Source organism: Salvia splendens, chromosome 14 (genome assembly GCF_004379255.2).
Source record: "Salvia splendens isolate huo1 chromosome 14, SspV2, whole genome shotgun sequence".
Classification (NCBI taxonomy): Eukaryota; Viridiplantae; Streptophyta; class Magnoliopsida; order Lamiales; family Lamiaceae; genus Salvia; species Salvia splendens.
In genome coordinates, this window is record NC_056045.1 from 5,875,292 (window position 1) to 5,886,658 (window position 11,367).

Sequence of the window (11,367 nt, forward strand, 5' to 3'; positions counted from 1 at the left end):
TTAATATTCCAGACTATTTATTCCTTGAGATGAATTTATTCATCAACAGACTACAGCGCAGCACTCAAATTTCTTCAATTAGAGGCAACCTCTCACGCGTTCTCGATTCTCATACTGTGCAATATGATGCATGCTGTCGACGAACACGTCATTGTACTATATATGCCAAAGACACTTCACCATTGCCAACCATGATAGGAGAATGCTGAATGGTCGTTGCGTGTCCTTACGTGATGACTCGTCTCTATGCAAAACAAGCTAGTGATGACTCGTCTCTATGCAAAACAAGCTCTTTTGGCCTCAGCAGGACACAAAATGATCTTAACGAACGTCGATCGTTTCGAATAGATACTTCAGTAAAATAGTAATTCGTGTTGTAGCAATGTTATTAGCCATTAACCATATAAATGAGACGAATTTAAGAGATAAAATGATTGAACTAATAAAATTTTAATTATTTCTTTTCCAACCAATAAGCTAAAGATTCAAGCAAATAAAACAACAATAATAAACAAGAAATTATTAGATCCTCTATAATAATTCAATAAAAGCACACCACTCAATTTCCAATATAAGAAAAGCTAATTACGCATCTTTTGTGAAATTTATTATTTAACTGTCATCTTTTCATTTTACTGTGTACTCTTCCAGACTTCCAGTCTTCCATATGTTTAGTTGTAAACTTAACAAAATAAATATATACTGATAAAAAAAAGCTTTTAAAAACGTTTATCAGTAAAATCATTTATTCAATTAAAATTCTCAATAAGAAATATAATTATAATCATTTTATCTGGTCAAATTATATTTAAGTATGTACTAGGAGTATAACATAACTATAATACTGCACTAGTTTTATACAAGATGGACGCGGGACTGGAATTGTTATTGGAGAGTCAAGATATTTCCCAAAAGAGAGGAAGAAAAGTGGATGCCGCAAAGGCAAAATGATGATGTGGCGTAAATTTTTGTATAGAATCTAGAATCATAGAGTAAAATTTGTGTGATAGTTTTACATGTCAAAATTAATAAGATGTACTATCAGGATTTATATTGGAAGACATCAAACATAAATAAGATTATATTATACAGCGATCTCACATAAAGTTTCAAATTTATAGATTACAAGTTTCACATGAGGAGTACTTTACTTTTTGGGATATAAAATAATTTCGACATACCATTCGCATAATCGAAATATAAATTGGTGACACTAGAATTCGTCCTGGATGACGAGGTCAACCTGAACCAGAAATATTATTATATCTTGACCATGACTAACTTCTAACCCATTCGTGGGAATGAAGCAACCAGGTCTACATTCGAATTAGCTGCGTGTATAATATGGTAACCTAAATTGTTGGTTATTTACGTATATTCTACTACTAGTAGTACTCCTTATTTATTTATTTGTTGATTTCAAAAGGAAATTTCTAGTAGTAGTATTTGTTAATAAGAAGAGTAGACCGATCAAACACCAGATAAATTTATAAATTATAATTATACAATATACAAAGGTTGTGATAAAATACAAACTCTATATATGGTATAAATAATCTAGACAGTTAGAAAATTTTAACAAACAAAATAGTAACAACATAAAATGTAAATACATCATCAACTATTGACATTGCGTTGACATTTTCTGTTTCTTTTATTTTGTCATTTTTAACGGTTCAGATCATAATTTGGAGTTTGTATAATATTTAGAGCTTACATTTGTTGGAATCGTGCTTGGTCAAATGATTTTTGACTAATAATAAATATTACAAGACATTTAATTTTGTGAAATTAAATGCAATAACGTCGATCTACGTTCCGAGTAGATGACCGTAGTATATTCATTTTCTCAAATCCGATTCCCGGTGAGTGAGAAATAATATATTAAAGTTGTTCACAATAAAACTAGAAATGAGCTATGTGAAAAGACTAAGAGATTAATTAACTAAGTGTTAATTATCCCACATCGGGGATGATAGACTTCTTTGATGAAGTATTTAATCAGATGAATTATTATCGTGGAATAAGACGGGTGACAGAGCCCACACGCGAGCGCCGCCGCCGCCCGCCCGCGAGCCGCGCACCGCGCACCGTGCACCGGGTGCCTTGTGCCTTGGCAATTGGTCTTTGGGTGGTCTTTGGGCTGTTCTTTGGAGCTGGTCGTTGAGCGTGGTTCGAGCCCCGCTTGTTCTTTTTAGACCACCCCAAACTCCACGCTATCCCCGACGGGTCTGGTCCACGTCATGGTCCCGCTGGACCCCGACGCATGACGGGAGACAAAAGGTCCCCGCTGGACCCCGACTCACAACGGGAGTCAAAAGGTCCCCGCTGGACCCCGACGCATAACGGGAGACAAAAGGTCCCCGATGGACCCCGACGGTCCATGGTGTATCCCGTCGTGTAGCATGTCCAGGTGCGTCGTGTCTCTTCAGCTCCAACTGGCTAGTGCACCAGTCAATAACCCCCGGCGGTTACGGTCAAGCCATCATGACACACATAATGGCTGTTGACTCCATCAATGCCCTGCAGGTGGACTTGGCCTATAAATAGGCATGCATCCATTGCATTCTAGACATAGAATACACAAGCATTCCTGCATACACGCTATCTCCCTCTCTGCATATCTTCCCGTCGAAGCTCTGCCCCCGCCTTACTCCCGTTCGTCGGAGCTCTGTTGCTAGCGGTGCTGCTACTTCAGAGACGAAGCCGTTTTATCTTTGGGGACGACACGCCAAACAGAGAGCACTACCGGGGCGTATCTCGTCTTGCGGGAAGAGGACTCCTCGACTCGGCTTACCGCTTTCCACAGATATTTTCCCGTGTAATTGTTTCAGTTTTTCCGTGTAATTTTCCTTTGTTTATTTTCATTGTAATTTTCACCCGGCAAGACTTGTATCTCATTTCGACAACAATCGCAAGACGAGATATTCTTGCCACTAAAGGACTTTACACACACCAAGACTGACCCGTCTACTGCCTCTGCCACCGTTCCATCCACCGTGTCCCCCGTCACTCCCTTCAACACGTCGTCGGACATAACGATGATTCCGACTCCTGGCTTCTCAACCTCTTCATCAACAGCCCCTTGGGTGTTTGACAACCCATTTGGGACGGTTTCTGGATTCACCTCGAGTGGGTCGGTCGGTTCCACTTTCAGTGGTTCCATTGGATCCTTCATTGGGTCAAGTGTCGGGGCCTTCGAGCACGGCACGGGTGCTGGACCCTCCGGGTCGGCACGGGTGCTGGACCCTTTGGGGTCGGCATGGGTGCTAGCTCCTTCGGGGGCAGCACGGGTGTTGGACCCTTCGGGGTCGGCACGGGTGCTGGACCCTTCGGGGTCGGCACGGGTGCTGGATCCTTCGGGGTCGGCACGGGTGCTGGATCCATCGAGGTCGGCACGGGAGCTGGATCCTTCGGGGTCGGCACAAATGCGGGGGCCTCCATGCTCCACGCAACTGTGGGTGGTACTGTGCCCCAACCAATTGTTAGCTCCTACGGGGGCAACGGATTTTGTCCATTCCATGGGACAAGCTCGGCACCAATGGCACCAAGGATGATGCCACCCGCTGAGAAGCCGTCGAAGTTCACTGGAACGGACTTCAATAGATGACAACAGAAAATGTTGTTCTACCTAACAACGTTGGGAGTCGTTAACTTCCTCAAGGAGAACGAGCCAACCCCGCCAAGCGAGGATGAGGCACGTGTCGAGATGTACGTCGAGTATGACGCTTGGCGCAAAGGAGACTATCTTTGTAACAACTTTATTTTAAGTGCTTTAGATGATAGTCTCTATAACATGTATTGTACTATTCCCACATCAAAACAAGTGTGGGAAATGCCAGATAAGAAGTACCGTAGTGATGATGCGGGTACTAAGAAATTTGTAGTAGCTAAGTACTTGGACTACAAAATGGCCGACTCCCGACCAATCATGGACCAAGTGCAAGAGTTCCAGCTCATCATCCACGACCTCGCCGCCGAGGGAATGGCCCTCCCTGAAGCTTTCACGGCGGGCACGGTCATTGAAAAACTTCCACCCGGCTGGAAGGACTTCAAGAGCTACCTTAAGCACAAGCGAAAGGAGATGAATCTTGAAGACTTGATCGTGAAGTTGCGCATCGAGTCAGATGTGCGCAAACGCGATGGTTTGGCTAAGGGCCATGGCCCACCTGTTGCAAAGGACAATCTGTTGGAGCGGGGCGGTCCCTCCAACAAATGCTCTCGTCCAATTGCAAAGGACAAGGGCAAGAAGAAGCAGCCTGCGAGGAAGGTTGAAGGCAACTGCTACAACTGTGGCAAACCTGGCCACTTTTCCAAGGACTGCCGCAAGCCGAAGAAGAAGCCGGCTGCCCACGTTGTTGAAAAAGAATTCAAGGACTAGGATGAAAGTGACCTTGTTGCTGAGGTCACGGAAGAAGTCAACCTTGTTGATAACAAAGGTGGCTGGTATATCGACACTGGAGCTACTGCCCATGTTTGTGCCGATAAGAGTAAGTTTGCCTCCTACACCGCTGTTGAAGGGAGGAAGATCAATATGGGGAATCAAGCCTCGTCTCAAGTCCTCGGCATTGGAGACGTGATTCTCATGATGACGTCTGGCGTCACCATCACTTTGAAGGATGTGCTGCACGTCCCGGACATCCGAAAGAACCTAGTGTTAGGATCAATACTAGTGAATAAGGGGTTTAAACTTGTATTTGAATCTGATAGGTTTTCTTTGTACAAGTTTGGGAAGTCACTCGGAAAAGGCTTTGTAACCGACGGACTTTTCAAGCTTAGTGTAGTTGTACGCCATGTCCCTAAGCCGTTGGCTAATAATAAGAATGCATCTACTTCTTCTTACTTGACTGAGTGTTCTAACTTGTGGCACAATAGATTGGGACATGTAAATCAAATTGCCATTAAAAGATTAGTAAGTTTAGATTTACTAAAGGCAAATGAAGTAGAAACTCAAAACAAATGTGAAACTTGTCTTGAGGCAAAAATGACTAAGTTACCGTTTCATTCGGTTGAACGGAACACAAAACCCCTTGAATTAATTCACACGGACGTACGTGACTTAAAATTGGTACAAACGAGAGGTGGTAAAAAATACTTTATCACATTCATAGATGATTGCAAAAGATATTGTTATGTCTATCTTTTAAGAAGTAAAGATGAAGCAATAGAAGCGTTCAAAAATTATAAGAACGAAGTCGAGAATCAACTTGGATGTAAAATCAAAATGATCGAAGTGATAGATGAGGTGAATACGTAGCCCCGTTTGAGGAATTATGCAACGCAAGTTGTATAATTCACCAAACGACTGCACCATATTCACCACAATCTAATGGTGTTGCAGAACGCAAGAATCGAACTCTCAAAGAGATGATGAATGCGTTACTGATCAGTTCGGGGATGCCCCAGAACATGTAGGGGGAAGCTGATTTGACAGCCAACTACATCCTAAACAATATCCCACTCAAAGGTAAGGACGTTACTCCTTATGAGTTGTGGAAGGGAATGAAGCCATCATACAAATACCTCAAAGTGTGGGGGTGTTTGGCTAAGGTGATGGTTCCTCCGCCCAAAGAAGTTACAATCGGTCCTAAAACGGTTGACTGCATCTTCATTGGGTATGCACTTAATAGTAGTGCATATCGATTTGTTGTCCACAAGTCTGAAATACCGACTGTGACCGTGGGAACAACAATCGAGTCAAGAAATGTTGTATTTCTTGAAAACATATTTCCTCGCAAAGACAGAGAAAATATTGTACCCAATTCTGAGACGAGAATTGAGGATGAAGCCACTAGTTCTAAATCAGCGGATGAAGAGCCAGAATCGCACAAGCGAACAAGGCCTGATCCAAACGATGCGGTACCAAGACGTGGTAGCAGGGTCAGAACACCAAAGACATTTGGTCCTGACTACATTGCATTCATGTTGGATGAAGAACCAACATCGATAAAAGTAGCCTTTGCTGGCCCAGACGGGTTGCATTGGAAAGAAGCTGTTCAAAGCGAAATTGAGTCAATTTTGCTAAACCACACGTGGGTGTTGGTAGATCTACCTGAAGGTGCTAAACCTTTAGGATGCAAATGGGTCCTTCAAAGAAAGTTTAAGGCCAATGGAACAGTGGACAAGTATAAAGCTCGACTGGTAGTCAAAGGCTTTAAATAAAAGGAAGGGTACGATTTATTCGATACATACTCACCTGTAACGATGATTACATCAATTCGAGTGCTTCTCGCGATTGCTGTTGTGCACAATCTTGAGATTCATCAAATGGGTGTTAAGACTGCGTTTCTAAATGGTGACCTTGAAGATGAAATCTATATGGAACAACCTGAAGGTTTTGTAGTACCTGGACAAGAGAAAAATGTATGCAAGCTGGTTAAATCCCTCTATGGATTGAAACAAGCGCAATTGCAGTGGCACTTGAAATTTGATAACGTGATGTTATCAAATGGATTTAAAATCAACGAATGTGACAAATGTGTCTACATTAAGAACACTGATAATGGATACGTTATAGTGTGTCTCTACGTTGATGATATGTTAATCATGGGTAGTAACACCCAAGTGATTAACGACATGAAAGCCATGTTGAAGAAAAACTTCGACATGAAGGATATGGGTCTAGCCGATGTAATTCTTGGAATGAAAATTCTAAGAACATCCGAAGGAATCACCTTAACACAATCTCATTATGTTGAGAAAGTATTAAAGAGATTCAATGCCTATGATGGCATCCCGGCTAAGACGCCTATAGAGCTCAATGTTCACTTGAGCAAGAACAGGGGTGAGCCACTTGCACAAGAAGATTATGCACGGGTCATTGGATGCATTATGTATCTTACTAATTGCACTCGGCCTGATATTGCTTGCGCCGTGAACAAGTTGAGCCGTTATACGAAAAAACCAAGCAAAGAGCATTGGAAAGCTCTTGTAAGAGTTTTGAGATATCTCAAGAATACTCAAAATCATGGGCTGCACTTTTCGAGATACCCCCGGTACTTGAAGGGTACTGCGATGCAAATTGGATATCTGATAACAAAGACTCACTTTCAACAAGTGGATATGTCTTTACTATTGGGGGTGGTGCTGTCTCGTGGAAATCCACGAAACAGACATGTATAGCCCGATCCACCATGGAATCTGAATTCATAGCTTTAGATAAAGCCGCGGAAGAAGCCAAATGGCTTAAAAACTTCCTTGAAGATGTTCCATGTTGGTCAAAGCCCGTGCCTCCAGTGTTAATTCACTGTGATAGCCAAGCCGCTATTGGGAGGGCAAACAGTGGCTTGTACAATGGTAAGTCTCGACACATTCGTCGACGACACAATACCGTGAGACATTTGATCACAACAGGGGTGATTACAATTGACTACGTGAAGTCATTGGATAATCTAGCGGATCCGCTAACCAAAGGGTTAAATCATGATCAAATGAATAAATTGCTAGAGGGAATGGGTTTGAAATCCACAAACTAAAGAATTGTCATAGTGGTAACCCAACCATGATGACTGGAGATCCCAAGAACTTGGTTCAATGGGAAAACTAAGCTATTAGAGTTCGTGTGAAACACTCATCTATATCTATTCCCTAGAGAGCAATAGAGTGTTTGAAAAAACTTGCCTAGTGGTGAGGTTAAGTCTATGACTTTTAATGATTCCTAAAGGATCTCGTTGAGATGAAGTTCTCAAGGAGACTAAGTATGGCAAGATACTTAACGAGTAATCACCTATGTAAGTGTGAAGTGGGGCCGCTTCAAACTATACACTTATGAATCCAAAGTGGTGTCCAAGGCCTGAAATGGACACAAAACGTGAGAACGGATGAGGTTGAGGTGTTTAAGTGTTAACATCATTGTCTCGGTGCACGCCGTGGAGGAATAGTTCAAAGCACCGCGCTACTAGTCCGCATGTGTATCCGATGGTGTTGACTATGGATGGTTCAAAGCAAAAAACTACATATCCTTATGCTTACATACCACTTGAGGGTTGAGCTTGTATCTGCATACATATGCATTTGGCAATTTCCACTCATGTGGGGGATTGTTGGAATCGTGCTTGGTCAAATGATTTTTGACTAATAATAAATATTACAAGACATTTAATTTTGTGAAATTAAATGCAATAACGTCGATCTACGTTCCGAGTAGATGACCGTAGTATATTCATTTTCTCAAATCCGATTCCCGGTGCCCCGTGCCCCGTGTACCGGGTGCCTTGTGCCTTGGATCTTGGCAATTGGTCTTTGGGTGGTCTTTGGGCTGTTCTTTGGAGCTGGTCGTTGAGCGTGGTTCGAGCCCCGCTTGTTCTTTTTAGACCACCCCAAACTCCACGCTATCCCCGACGGGTCTGGTCCACGTCATGGTCCCGCTGGACCCCGACGCATGACAGGAGACAAAAGATCCCCGCTGGACCCCGACTCACAACGGGAGTCAAAAGGTCCCCGCTGGACCCCGACGCATAACGGGAGACAAAAGGTCCCCGATGGACCCCGACGGTCCATGGTGTATCCCGTCGTGTAGCATGTCCAGGTGCGTCGTGTCTCTTCAGCTCCCACTGGCTAGTGCACCAGTCAATAACCCCCGGCGGTTACGGTCAAGCCATCATGGCACACATAATGGTTGTTGACTCCATCAATGTCCTGCAGGTGGACTTGGCCTATAAATAGGCATGCATCCATTGCATTCTAGACATAGAATACACAAGCATTCCTGCATACACGCTCTCTCCCTCTCTGCATATCTTCCCGTCGAATCTCTGCCCTCGCCTTACTCCCGTTCGCCGGAGCTCTGTTGCTAGCGGTGCTGCTACTTCAGAAACGAAGCCGTTTTATCTTTGGGGACGACACGCCAAACCGAGAGCACTACCGGGGCGTATCTCGTCTTGCGGGAAGAGGACTGCTCGACTCGGCTTACCGCTTTCCACAGATATTTTCCCGTGTAATTGTTTCAATTTTTCCGTGTAATTTTCCTTTGTTTATTTTCATTGTAATTTTCGCCCGGCAAGACTTGTATCTCATTTCGACAACAATATTTTATTACATCCCCAAATATACAACGTGCACACTAATAATAGAACTATATTAAAAGAATAATAATTAAACTTATTAACATTTATTCCAAAAAGATAGATAGAAGTTTAAAATTTATATTTCTTGATTATATACTACTATAAATTAAATCTACAATAATAACAATACACAGAATTTATATTTTTCTCCCTCATCAATATTTAAATAAAATTTGACCCGCCAAATTTGACAATGAAATGTTTTTGTCTTATCCTCCCCATTCATCACTCCGTCAACTCTTAAAGAAGCCTCGCAGCCTCGCTGCAATTTCGCCCGCGCAGTTGCATCCTCCTCCACACAACTCCTCGCGATCATCGCCGCCGCCAAATCCCTTCCAAATGTTACAATCCATCCACCCCCTACATTTCCTCTACATCTTCAGATTCCAAAACCCTATCTATCTCATCGGAAATTCTCCCTCCGCCGCTGATTCCCCACCCCGATATAACCTCAACACCACGTCAAATCAAACATATACATGATACAAGACCACCAAAGTAGACATCATTCGTTATACAAGTTGGTAAGAAAAAGACCTTGAACCTAATTTCGAGAAGAATGGTAGCTCAACATCTTCAGTTGCCAACTTTAGTGACAAGTATATAACCAGTTCTATATGCTTTAGCACATGAATGGAGCACCAAATTTTATGTCAAAGAAAATCCGAGCGTAAGAGCATCCGCAACGGTGCTCGCTGGGAAGGACGGCGTCCGTGCCGCTGGCGCGGCTCACCGCTGGCACGGCGCTGCTCGTTGTATCGAGCTCGTCTGTGCCGCTGAGCAGGCGACGTGGCGCGTTTTCTGTTGGCCAACGGATTATCAATTGGAATTTTTTTAAAAAATTCGAAATGATACCGAAAATAATACCAAAAATTAAAAAAAATTTCAGATTCCAAAAATATAGCCGTTTTATTACCGTTTTTTGGAATTTTTTTGATTTTTTTATAATTTTTTAAAACCTCAAAATAATTTATAAATACACACATTTATCATCCATTTTTCACATCAAATTATCTCTCATTCATCCTTTTTCATACAACTCATCTACATCTTCCTCTACATCTTTCTCTCTCACTCAAACTCTCTCTAAAAATGGATTTCACCGATATCATGACAGAAGCGGAGCGCGAAGAACAAGAATACTATGAACAATATCGTGCCGCCTATGAAGCCTATGTCGCCGCCACCACCCCCGCCCCTCCTGCTCGACCAACTAGATCAATTCGCCGCTACATACCTCGTGATCGGGAGGGAGCCAACGAAAGGCTCGTTGCCAACTATTTTTCCGACCAGCCACGGTTTCCGGAAGATTACTTCCAGCGCCGTTTTCACATGTCAAAACAGTTTATGCGTATTGTCAACACATTGTCCGCCAGTGTTGAATACTTTCAATCATGTAGAGACCCAACCGGTCGACAAAGTCTCTCGGCGTTGCAGAAGTGTACTTGTGCCATCCGACAACTTGCTACTAGGAAAACGGCTAACCTCTTCGATGAGTAATTGCATGTGGGTGAGTCAACTGGAATCCTATGCCTCAAAAATTTCTGCGACGACATTCGTTCTGCTTTCGGTAAGGAATTCCTTCGGGCACCCACCACCGAAGATTGTCAACGGCTGCTTCATCTTCACGAAACAGTCCACGATTTTCCCGGTATGCTTGGCAGCATTGACTGCATGCATTGGAAGTGGAAGAATTGGCTGACTGCTTGGAGGGGGTAATACTTAAGCGGCCACAAAGGCGGAGGCCCAACACTTATCCTTGAAGCGGTCGCCGATTACCACCTATGGATTTGGCATGCATATTTCGGTGTTGCCGGATCCAACAACGACTTGAACGTGCTTTATTCTTCACCACTCTTCAATGATGTTTTGAATGGTGTAGCACCGGCGATCGACTTCACCGTCAACGGAAATGCATACCACATGAGTTACTATCTTGCCGATGGTATCTACTCAAGGTGGTCGACTTTCGTGAAGACGCTCAGCAATCCGCAAGACCCGAGACGGGTTCTTTTTGCGCAGCGTTAAGAGTCTGCTCGGAAAGACGTCGAAAGAGCTTTTGGGGACCTTCAAGCCCGATTCAACATTGTGAAGGCCCCGTCTTGGCTGTGGCACGTTAAGATGTCGCCGACATCATGTACACGTGTATTATCTTGCACAACAGATTATAGCTGACGAAGGACCGAGGGCGGCTAACTTTTACGACGAGGATGAAGCCGGAAGCTCAACCGCGAGGTCTCCCCCACGCCGAGGTGTGCATACGACGGTGGACGAGAGGATCGAAACAAGACACACAATGCGC